Below are 13,177 nucleotides of genomic sequence, written 5' to 3'. Positions count from 1 at the left end.
CCATCTGCACAACTGACACAGTGTGGGCAAGTTATTTCTCTGATCCCTGTAGTCCTCATCAACAATGTCATGATTTATGTGTCCTCTGGAGTTATTCTGAAGGATAATAGAATACCTTATGAAAAACACCTATTTGGGGCAGAGGGAGGGTATAGCTCAGTGGCAGAGTGCCTGCTAAATATTCATGAGGTCCTGGGTTCAATTCCTAGGACCTCCGTTAAAATAAATAAATAAATCTAGCTACCCACTCTCTCCCTAAAAAAACCCCAAAAACACTCTTTGTATCTCCCTTTAAACATAAAAAGGACCTATAAATGTCTTTGAGGTATTTCTGGTTTAAGCATAATTGTTGACAAACCATTTGGCCTCAAGTCCTCTGGTTCTTCCTTTAGTGGACATGAAGTAGGACAGTGACCTGTTATTTCCATGGGAAAGATTTTTTTTTTAAGATTTTTAATGGTTTCTTCATAAATAAAAAGTCCCAGTCCCAACTTCTCCCTCGTTCTCCTGCATATCTAACCCCCCTCTAAATTTCTAACATCTATACCACTTCTAAATTACTATTACTTATTGCATGAGTGTAATAAGAGTTTGCCTAGTCTTAACTAAAAGGATTCTGACATTTTGAACCATCTCTACAGTAATGTTAATTAAAGCAACCAATGACAGGGTACTTCCTGACTGCTAGCCACTGGAGTAGGTGTTTTTCGGGGTTTTGGGGGGGCGTTGGGTAGTTAGGTTTGCTTGTTTGTTTTATTTAAATGGAGGTACTGGGGATTGAACCCAGGACCTCGTGCATGCTAAGCAGGCACTCTACCACTGAGCTATATACCCCTGTCATGGACTAGGTGTTCTGATACCTCCTTAAAAGTAGAATTTTCCACCTGAATGATGGAAGGCTGGAGCATTTATTCACTGGCTCTCATCCTCCATTGGTTGAGGATTGCTTCAGGGGCCATTAACTCCCCTCACTTCCTGGCTGCACTTGGCAGGGTTACCCTTGAATATTAATTAAAGCAATAATCTACAGAAACAGTAAAACCTTATGAATTGAGCCCTGTGGACATAAATTCTTTGTTTAACCTCAAAGACCTTCATAATCATAGGCTTATAAATAATGCTCATAAATTTTTTAGTTTTTGTTACAATTTATTCATGGCAACACCACCTGTTGACTACATAGATTCAATGAAATAGACCATTTTAAAGATCCAATTTAGTTCTTTTCATAAGACTAGAAAGCCCTAGAAAAAAAGGCAGTAGAAACTTTAAGTGAATTTTTAGCAAGATTAAATATAGATACCAATTTAACTAAGATTTCAATAGGTCTATTATATCTTAACCTTATTGTCTAAAATATTAATTATCTTGGCACTAAACTTTATACTTCATAAGGCTCTACCTGCACAAATGTCATGATTATTAAATGATGCAGTAGAAGTCCAACATGAGCACACAACAGTCATTATGAATAGTCCCTTCAACATCAAACACATACACAATTACATTTAATGATATATTTGTAAAGATTCAACTGTTAGAAAACAATCATAAGAAATATTTAAGACAAATGAGGAATATGAAAAATATTCGGAGAAATAAGAGCTAAAGAATTCATATACATGAGATTATGGAATTCTCTGGGCCAAAAAACCAAGTCACCATACGCCTGGCTCTTGGGAGATATGACAGGTACTAAGTATTGAACAGGTCAGGCATTGAGAAAATATGAAAAAGATAAGACTGGCCAGCAGGTCTGTTGCAGTGGGTTCTTTCATGCACCATCCTAGTTCCCTAGAGGATGTCACTTTATCCAGCTCTCCCTTGTAGGAGAAGCTATGGCTTTAGGCTTTGAAGCCGCATTCTTGCTCATGATTTCTGGGAGGGTCCTATCCCTTAAATATTATACTCTCCTCTCAGCAAGACTCCAGAGCTACTTTTTTCCAATCCAAGCATCTCAATGGACTAATAACAAAAACACCTGAAATGCTGTTGACTCCAGGTTTGAGCATTGCACTTCTGATTAGAGAGGCCTGCTACTCGGTCCAGTTTAAGAGAGGGGTCCTCCTTGGAAAGCCCAAGAGGCAGCGGAATGTAAAGCAAAGAGTGTGAATTTAAGCATTAGGCATTACTGGATTTGAATCCAAGTTCACTGGGTGACCTTGGGAAAATTTATACTCTCTGAAGTTCTGTTATCTACCACATAAGGAAACTACTGACGGCCATTTTTCAGGGCTGGGTCATGAATAATTTGTGTAGAGCTCCTGTCCATACTGTCCATTCTATAAATAGCAGTGTGTTATGGGGTTAAAAAGTGTGAGCTCTACGGTTCTTGCCACTTAGTCATTGTTTGATCTTGGGCACAATTATTAACCTCTTCATGCCTAGTTTCCTCATCAGCAACTCTGGAATAATGACAATAACCTCCTTATTGGCTTGCTGTGAAGAGAGAAAGCAGCACTGCTCTTAGCACACTGACCTCTTTCTATTTATCAAATGTGCCAAGCTTATTAGTATCTCAAAAATTTTGTCTGTGCCTATTTCCCAGCCTGTAATGTTCATTCAAAGACTGATGTGTGTTTGTGTGGGTGTGTTTATATCTGCGTGTGTGTCTGTAAAGCATTCAGAACAGTGCCTAGCACAGAGCATATGATTAAACTATTGATAATAAGGAGAAAAAGAAAGATTAAGCTATTATAGTATCACTACGATCCCTTAACCCTACAGAACTGAAAATCCTGAGTCCAAATTCTGCTAAAACCAATTCCTCTGTCCTCTAGAAATTTTCCAGAGCTAGCTGATCTCCTGCTGCATATAAGTCCACAAAAAATTATACCTCTCCAGGATACCTCCATTCCCCAATTCCTTTACTGTATACTTAGAATGTGTGCAAATAAAATACTCTTATCCTTGCCATTAATCTTACTTTGCACCCAGCTAGTACCCAGAGGACCTGGAGTTTGAAGGGCCAGGTTTCAGGCTGTGCTCAGCCTTTGTTAGGCAACCTTTGGACCCACCACATATCTTTTCAGTATCTTCCTTTGTCTTAAGCACTAATTTTCTCACTATCTGTTGAGAGTACTAATTGAGATAAGTAATATAACTCATATATACGTAAACAATATTGGGTCACTCACCTGCTCGATGGCTCTGCTTTGTCCTTAGAACAAAATCTAAGTTCCTCACCATGGCCTTTGTCTGTTGGACCCACCCACTACTTCCCTTCCCCTCTCTCGGCCCTAAGTACATCAAACACCAAGTTACTCACAGCTCAACAACTTTGCCCTCGTGTTTTCCCCTACCAGTAATGTTCTTCACCAGATCTTTTCAAAACTGTTTGGTCTGTTTGTCTGTCTATCAGTCTGTCTGTTTTCGGCATTCAGGTTTCCAGTCAAGTAACTTCTGGGAGGCTTTCCCCACCTGCCTAGTCTTAGTGGTGCTGCCCTCAGCTGATCTCTATCACATCAACCTCTTTTATTTTTCTCACTGCATTTATCATCACCTGAAAATTTTTTTTTCACTTATTTGTTTAACAATTTTCTCTGTGGGAAGGGGCCATGTCTGTTTGGTTGACACCTCTCGCTCCAATGTACAGACAGCACGTGGCCTATGGGAGATGCTCCTTAAATGTTTGTGCATAAACAGATGTGGACATGCTCCACAAAGGGATATGGATGCAGGAGTCCTGGAAGACGTACTGCAGGGACCAGCTGTGGCCACTCACTGCTAGAGCCATGGCCAAGAGAGCAGAACAGATCTGCAAGTCCCAGAGGCCTTCTTGCTTAGGGTACTCTGAGGGAAGTTACCATTTTAGGCAAAAGCAGGTAATTGTACAATGTGGAGAAGTCTTTTTGTGAAGAGAAATACTGGGGACCCCCAAACAATGGAGGGAGCTCCTCAGAACAGCCATAGCAAGGCAACAATCACTCACAAGGGAAGCCAGACCCAGAAGAGACCACATGGAAGATGTCAAGTGTGAGGCCAAAGAGAAGGAGCAAAAAGGCATCATGAACTCCTTTTGGAATAGGAAACTTGCCAGAGGGGCTGCTGTGGGAACGGTCTGCCCCAGTAGGAAGGTGTATTTTATCACTGACCTTGTATTTAACTGTCAGAGCATAGAGATAATAAAAAGTAGATTGACTTTTAGTCTGTTTTATCACTACTTTTAAACTGTGTGTCCTCACCAAAAGATTCACTCTCACTTGGGCCTCACTCCTAATTGTTGATGTATCCGATAGACCATGGGAATTGGATTCTGCCACTGGACCATTAGTGAGAATGTGGCTTGGTTCTTACCAAATTATTTTGAAAAAGTAACAAAGTAGTGAGACATCTGGCAGGCAGAACCCAGTCAATACAGTGCCTCTGAAGAAAGCCCTTCCTAGACTGTGTTACGCATTTTTTTGGCTTTCTTTAATTGGTGTCGATAATGTTATTTAATGATGATGTTCGCATTTGCCCCGAAGTCATCTACAAATCTGATTCATTTTCTGGTCCTGGGAATAGTGAGTGGCACACGCTAAAAGATTCAGAGCTATAACACGGTCTGCTTCTGTCTTCTTTCCTAGATAGGGTAACTAGCCTGTGTTACCTTCACATTCTAGGCCACTCACCACCTCAGTTTAGTTCCTACTCTTACAGGACTCTGTGCCCAGAAAAGTTGCCCCAGGGTCAATTCCCCTTAGCAGTTTGTGGTTGCAGGTTCCTCCATCAGTTTCTTAGCCACAAGGCCTTTGCACTTCCTTCTTTTTACCTGGAACAGACTTTCCCAAATCTTCATATGGCTACTCTTAGCCATCTAGGGCTTACTCGAATGTTATCTCTTCAAAGAGGTCCTCCCCCTAGAAAGCAAATTCCCTGAGAGCAGGGATCTTGCCTGTCTTATTCATCCCCTACATCCTGTTGTTCCTAGAACAATGTCTCATAGTGGGTGCTCAATAAACATCAGTTTATTCATTGACTGGTACGTGAGTTCAAGTTCTTTGCCAGCCTGTTTGTAGTAGTGATTCTGTATCACCAAGTTCTCTAACATCTCTATACTTTGTCCGTGATCTATTTAGCTTCAAGTTAAGAGTATTGGCTTTGGAGTTGACCAGACGCAGGTTTCAATCTCTGCTTTGATATTTCTAGCTATATGTCCTTGGGCAAATTATTTAACCCTTCTGTGCCTCTATTTCCTCATTATTCTACAGATAATAACACTTTCCTCATAGGCTAATTTAAGAATTAAATAAAACTATATGTAAAAGGCTTACTGCAAGGTTTGGCACACAATAAAAATCCAATTATAAGTGTTATAAATTAATGTTATTATTCTTACTTGTGCTATTTTTATTGTGGATGCACTCTGCTTTAGGAGCAGTATGACTTAGTAAACTTGCAAGGTGATGATCCTGCCTAACTAAGTGCACACTCCACAGCCTACCATTCACTCCGGCATGGTCACTCAGCAACCACTCTGAGTGAATCTTAAATGATGAGTGAGATTTTAAGAAGCTAAAGATGCATGTGGGAGAGACTTCACATTGAAAGGGACCTCAGGAAGAAGACAGGAAGCTCCAGAAACAGCAACTATGTCTACATAACTAGACCCTGAGGTATATTCATCCATTTATTCATTTTGAAACCATTTTCCAACCACCTGTTGTGGCCCAGGCACTGTGCTAAATGCTGGCAATAAAAGGGAACAGAATGGGTCCTTGGCCTCAAGGAGCTCAGCCTACAGAGGAGACAGAGTTGTAAATGGACACCTTATGAGAGTCCAGAGCTACAAGAGCACAGAGGAAAGGAAACAACATCTTTCTATGTGGGGAGACATGAGGGAGAGCCTGAGAAACAGGCTGAGGAGACTGTGTAACGGAGAAGCACTGAAGGTTTTTGAATAGGGGAGTGATAAAACCAGAACTGGAAAAAGTAAATAAAACAGTAAAAATTTTTTTCAGAATTCACCCATATTACCTCTTCTTGGCTGACTGGTAGAAAACTGTGTGGGAAGAGACAGCTGGGCTTGGAAACCTGGGCCTTTCATCCCTCTTTCCCCTGGATTAACCTCCTTTTCCATGGTTGCTCTGACCGCATGGCCTCCAGGGGGCGCTGTTCCCCTTCAGTTCTCAGGAGTAGTTATTCTCAGGGAGCCAGCCTCAGAATCCCCCGGAAGGCTTAAGACACCCATCACCTCAGGACAACCCAGAGTTCCTAATCAAGCAAGTCCGTGTAGGGCCTAGGAATTCACATTACTAATGAGTTCCTAGGTAGATGCTGATGCTGCTGGTCCAGGGACCACCAAGCTTTGAGAACCACTGCTCACAGCGATCTAAGACCCTTCTTTGTGTCTTCAGAAGCACAAGTGAAACAAGTACAGACTTTCAAGAGGAGACCTTACTACAGGCTCAGCAACAATCAAACAACAAAAACCAGAGGTACACCCAATTAGATAATGTCTTTGTGCCTTGGAGTTCTGAGAGCCCTCTGAGTTCCGGCCTCCTGATAGATCCGGCCTCTCTTCCCCAGCCCCTTTCTTAGGACAGATGCACAGGCCCTATACCAAGAGTAAGAAGTTTCACCCCACAGCCCCAGCAGGAACAAAACCAGTGACAACATAACACAACACAAGCATTTTATCATCTGAGCAAACATGATACATATAAAATAACAGGAAGTCTTTATTTCCTGATTTATTTATTCTGTGGCTCCCTCCAATTCCTAGAGCAGGGCTTTGTCCCTGGTGTGTGCCTAATAAAAGTCGTAAGTGAACTGAGTTATGGCTTACAACATCTCTTCACCCACAGAAGCACAATCTACTTTACTGATGTTACACATTTGTTCTTATCTAGCTGTATTTATCCAAAGAACTTGGAATCATTTATGATTTTAACATTACTATAGCTTTCCAGATAGCATAAGGCTCAATAAACATACAAATTTATTCTTCCTTCTCTCTGTACTACGTCTTCCTTGGATTACTATCTTGGAAACCTGTGCTTAATCACTAGTCTTTATTTTAGTTGTTATGGCTTGTCATGACTGTGGGTTGTTTTTCAAGAAAATATGCATAAAATTTTCTCCCTTAAAGCTAGTTACCCCTTAATGCCCTCCATGATCCTCTTGAGAATGAAAACTAAACTTCCTCACTTAATTTCCCTTCATATCCATTTGTGTGTGTGTGGTTGTGTGCCCCTTACAGATAGAGGACCAGTCAAGCTCCCTGTTCTTTAACACAGAAATGTTTCCAAAGGCCTAGTGGTCCTCAAAACGCAGACTAAAGCAGGAGGAGGAGGAAATGAGGACTGACAGGAGATGACCACAGCATCTAGATCCCCAGTGAAGTTTCTCTGTGGCCATCACTGGGTTCCAAATAAAGGACAGGATAAAGAATGAAATGGACAGAAAAGTTAAAAAAAAGGGGTGCAGATCAAGCTCCACCAGTCGTAGCCAGGGGACCACCAGTCTTCTTCCCACCCCGACCCTGTCAGATCTCAGGCAAAAGCCTTGCTCTTGACCTTTAAAGGATGTGCCAGGAAGAAACAGGAGTCAAAGTAGATCTATGAGAAAGAGCAAAAGAGCAAAAGACAGTTTTAGAGAGTGTGAGAGCTGAAGAAATGAAGAAAAGGAAGATGGAGAAAGCACAAGAGAGAAAAGAGACGAGATGCAGAGACTCTTCTAGAAGGATGAATCACTCCTCCCACCAAGCCACACACACCCACTCCCCACAACACCTTGCAACTCCCTCAACCTGAAAGTCCAAGCTTCCACAGGCTGATTCACCACTCAAGCCCTAAATAAACTACTTGACCCAGTTCTGAAGGGGATTACTTTTAGCCTTAGTCACTCTTGGATTTGCATTTCCTTTATACTTGCAGTGGCCACTTGTCTTATCCACTCAAGGTGCTTAATGGACTAGAGTCATTTTTCTGACATCAAGTTTGTGACAGCAACTTCATGCAGCCATGTGTTTAAAAGATCATCCAAAGTCTGAATAAAATAGAATATGGCTTCAGGATTCTCACCCAGATTCAAACAATTGAAAGAATTCCTTCCTTCCTAGACCAGGTTGGAGAAATATAAACCAGGAAATCACAAGAAATTAAAATGTGGCAGCTGTTTGCCAATCCTCAGCCAAAAGGTGGTCTTTTATGAAAGAATAATGTCTGGAAGAACAAGTGTCATGCTTGCAGAACTTTGTGGAATGGAGGGATTTAAGAAATTTTTGAAAATTTATGGGTGAAGACAATCACATCTGATCCCCATAATGACCCAGTGAGAAAAATTAATTTCATTTTACACATGAAGAAACTTAGGTTCAGAGAAGGTAAGTGATATACCAATGATCACACAGCAAAACCCAAGAACTGGAACCCAACCCTAACTCATAATATAATCTCATGAAAGTGTGTACAGGCAAAATGTTGGCCCTCATAAAACTTAAGACAAAGATATATACCTCCTATTAGTCAATACTATTAAAAATCCCCCTCAAAAATATGCTTAAATTTACATTCACCCATAGAAAGCATAGTCATCTTATTAAAAAGGCAAGGTTGCCTGGATTTTTTCCCTCCCTTTTTTTTAAAGTTGAAAGAGAGATGGTAATTCAAAAACAATAGCAGCCAAAGCAAATTCTCAATCTCCCTTCACAGGATGTTTTGTTTGCTATGAATCAAGGATATTTAGACATTTGTTGAAAGCTTCAAGTAGGAAAAACAGAGGCCCAAATCAAAAACAAGGAACCTAGAAACAAGTATAATACAAGGAGTAGAATAAAATATTTTTTTAAACTGTCATTATTTTCAATGAGACAAGAAAGACATTTCATCCATAAAACTAAATAGGGTGCTATTAAAAAGGAATCAAGAATTTTTTTAATTTCTTTGAAAATGCAGAGGATGATCAAACAAATTTAAAATTCAATAGAGGAGTTAGATAATAAAAATTAAGTAAATCTCCCAGAATGTCTTGTATAAAAGATAAAAAAATGGAAATAAAAGAAAAGAAGATAAGAAATCAAAGATATCTATCAAATGACAAATAGGAGTTCTAGAAAAAGGAAACAGATAAAATGGAAGGAATAAAACTGTCAAAGAACTAATACCCAAGTCAAAAAAGATCCAGAATAGAGGAACTTAAGTCTCCAGCTTGAAAGAGCTCACCAACTTCCCAATTTAAACAAAAAAAGACTCACACCTCAGCATATCATAATAAAAATTTAAAGGAACAAAGTAGATTAAAGAATTTTACCACCTTCAGAGAGGAAAAACAGGTCACAAACAAAGGACGGGCATCAAAAGGATATCTGATTCTCCACAGCAACATTACTTCAAAATGTTTAAGAAACAATGCCTGCCCAATTCTGTATCAAATTACAAATTAAGTGTGAATATAAAGACACTTGTATACATGCAAGGGCTCCAAAAATTCACCTCATGTGCCTCTTAAGAACTCACTGTAGAATGTGCTTCAGCAAAATAAAGGAGCTTTAAGAACAACAAAGGAGGCTGCATGGGATACAGAAAACAGGGACCTTACAAAAGGAAGTCACAGAATCTGGTGACACACCGAAGACTAGCAATTCAGAATGGCCCAGGAGAGGGAAGGACAACAATGGTCAACCTACAACCACATACTCAGTGAAACTCTCTTCCTTTTCAGAAAGACAAAGACTAAGATTGCTTACCACCAAAAAGACTTTCACTAGAGAAATGTTAAAAGACATTCCTGAAGATGGAAAATGATCACAGAACATACAAAGAAATGGAGGGAGGAGATAAAGAAATACGCTAAGATCCTGGTAAATATAAACAGAGATTGACTATACAAATCAGTAATAATGAAGTCTAATTTGGGGGGAAAACAAAAGAAGATAGAATTAAAACCCTGACAAAAATGTGTAAGACAAATTCCAAGGATTAACTTAGATTTTGTTAAGTATGCATATTAAGATTGTCAGGGTTAACAGGAAATAAACTTTTATACCATCTTTTAAGTAAGAACTGCAATTAAGAGCAACCTAACAGGTTTTGGGAAAACTGGAGCGCCGCATGTTAATCAATGAAGTTAGAACATCCCCTTACACCATACACAAAAATAAACTCAAAATGGCTTAAAGACTTAAACGTAAGACAAGACACTATAAACCTCTTGGAAGAAAACATAGGCAAAATATTATCTGACATAAATCTCAGCAATGTTCTCCTAGGATAGTCTACCCAGACAATACAAATAAAAGCAAAAATAAACAAATGAGACCTAATTAAACTTACAACCTTTTGCACAACAAAGGAAACCACAAGCAAAACAAAAAGACAACCTACAGAATGGGAGAAAACATTTGCAAAAGATGAGACTGACAAGGGCTTAATTTCCAGAATATATTAACAGCTCATATAACTTAATAAAACAAACAAAAAACCCAATTCAAAAATGGGCAGAAGATCAAAATAAGCAATTTTCCAATGAAGACATACAAACGGCTAATAGGCACATGAAAAAAATGCTCAATATTACTAAATATCAGAGAAATGCAAATCAAAACTACAATGAGGTATCACCTCACACCAGTCAGAGTGACCATTCAAAAGTCCACAAATGATAAATGCTGGGAAGGGTGCAGAGAAAAGGGAAACCTCCTACACTGTTAGTGGGAATGCAGTTTGGTGCAGCCCTTACTGAAAACAGCATGGAGAGTCCTCAAAAAACTAAAAACAGACTTACATGATCCAGCAATCCCACTCCTAGGCATATATTCAGAGGGAACCTTAATTCAAAAAGATACATGCACCTCAATGTTCACAGCAGCACTATTTACAACAGCCAAGACATGGAAACAACCTAAATGTCCATCGACAGATGACTGGATAAAGAAGTTGTGGTATATTTGTACAATGGAATACTACTCAGCCATAAAAAATAATAAAACACCATTTGCAGCAACATGGATGGACCTGGAGAATGTCATTCTAAGTGAAGTAAGCCAGAAAGAGAAAGAAAAACACCATATGATATCACATATATATGGAATCTAAAAAAAAAAAAAAAAAAGGACAAAAGAACTTATTTACATAACAAAAACAGACTCACAGACATAGAAATCAGACTTACGGTTACCAGGTGGTAAAGGGTGTGAGAAGGGATAAACTGGGAGTTTGAGATTTGCAGATACTAACTACTATATATAAAATAGATAAACAAGTTAATAATCCATAGCACAGGGAACTATAGTCAGTATCTTGTAATTTACGGTGAAAAAGATTATTCAAACGAATATATGTATGCTCATGTATGACTGAAGCATTATGCTGTACACCAGAAATTGTCACATTGTAAACTAGCTATACTTCAATTAAAAAATATATATATATAAATATTTGTGTGTATATATATATATATATATAGTTTAAAAAAAAAAGAGTAACCTAACAGGAAGGGAGGGTAATAGCTCAGTGGTAAAGCGTGTGCTTAGCATGCACAAGTTCCTGCATTCAATCCCCAGTACCTCCATTTAAAAAATAATATTAAATTAAATTAAATTAAAAAGAGTAACCTAGCAGTTCTAATCAAAAAGAAACTCTTCCTTATCAAGGAATTCCAGCTAATACATGTAAAAGAAATAAATAATTAGAAAGTCACCATTGTTTAGCCCTTAACAAACTAAAAAAAGAGTTCAGCAAGGATTACCTAAAACCAATAGGTGAAAAGTTGATGAGGAGTGGAATATTTGCAAAATAATAAAGTATCACCCACAGGTTACTTGCGAGTCACAAGAGGAAAAACTAAACATTATGTTGAAGGCATTAGGTTTACTCCATCTGAACCCAGTTATGAATATTCTCATCACTGCTAAATGTAATGAGACATTATGTGCATCTTGACGTGATGCAGTGGGAAATAAACGACATTGTCTATGATGTATTCTTGTCAAAAATGTTTAACCTAAATCTAACCAAGGCTTTATCTCTCACTTCTACTTTACAGGAAATACAGGGACTAGAAGAACAAGTTAAACACGACTACAAGGAAGCTGTCAAACAAATCCAGAATTGAGGACAGTCTACAAGACAACTCACCTGTGTTTAATTAGACAACGTCATAAAAAACAAAAGGTGTGTGTGGGAGGGAGGAGGGGAATATTCTAGATCCAAAGAAGCTTAACAGACATAAAACACAAGGACCAAAAAGCTAGTACAGACCAAGATTGGATCCTAGCACACACTAAGTAACTGTGAAAGCCATTTTGGAAATACTTGGGAGAAATTTGAATACTAACCGAGTACTAAGTGATATTAGGGAATTATAGGTAATGTTAAGTTTGATAACAATACTGCAAACATGCAGAAATGTCCTTATTTTTAAGAGATCCATACCATTTAGAAAATAAGCGTTTTCCTTGCTGCATTTTACTTTTAAACATGAAAAGAAAGAGTACTGAAGCAATTATGGCAAAATGTTAGTATATGCTAAATACAGAAGATATTTCCTCATTAAACTAGCGTTTCTCACACTATTGTGCACATAAACCAATGCAGGGCCTTGTTCAAATGCAGATTATGACTCAGCAGTTTCCGGGGAGGCCTGAGATTCTGCATTTCTAACAAGCGCTCGAGTGATATGGATGCTACAGTTTCATGAATCACATTCTCAGTAGCAAGATAATATATTTTCTCGGCATATCTGATGGTTTGAAAAAATAATTAAGGTTATTCACTAAAGAAGAAGAAATGAACGCATAAAACTCAAAACAGAAGGAACTAAAAGTCAAATTAAAAACAAATAAATTCAGAAGAAAGTGTCACCGGCAAGGCCCATTTTGAATAATAAAATAAAATCTAACCTCTTTTTTTTGTTTTCCTTTTCCTCTGTGCTTCCTCTTTCGCTTGCTCCCAGGAGTCCACATCCGGAGGCCTTGCGCTCAGCACTTCAGACGGAGCTCCTAGTTCAAAATGGCTGCGCAGACACTTCCGCTCGGAGGGCGCATGTGCAGAAGCGCTGCGCAGGACGCCTCAATCCAAGATGGCGGCGGCGAGCCGGCGCCTGAGCTGCGCAGCTGGCCCAGACGCGTAAGAACTCCGCCCCCTCCCATCCCCTCCCCGCGAACCTTACAAAGCAACTTCACCCAGGGCCTGTCAGGGAATATAGAAATAGCAGGATGAGGAAGCTAAAGATAACTTAAGAAATAAATTTTGAT

The 13,177-nt window shown here is 39.1% G+C and overlaps 1 long non-coding RNA gene across 1 annotated transcript in view; it reads right to left on the bottom strand.

Moving 5' to 3' along the window:
* Positions 1-12,903, bottom strand: part of LOC116280280 (uncharacterized) — a 68,795-nt gene extending 55,892 nt beyond the window's left edge. Inside the window, exon 1 of the long non-coding RNA XR_004189566.2 lies at positions 12,824-12,903. This is a non-coding gene — a long non-coding RNA (uncharacterized lncRNA). The remainder of the gene's footprint in view (positions 1-12,823) is intronic.
* Positions 12,904-13,177: the final 274 nt, after the last annotated feature.

Source organism: Vicugna pacos, chromosome 4 (assembly GCF_048564905.1).
Source record: "Vicugna pacos chromosome 4, VicPac4, whole genome shotgun sequence".
In the NCBI taxonomy this organism is placed as follows: Eukaryota; Metazoa; Chordata; class Mammalia; order Artiodactyla; family Camelidae; genus Vicugna; species Vicugna pacos.
Note: the sequence above shows the minus strand (reverse complement) of the source record. Positions and strands in the feature narration are given on the sequence as shown.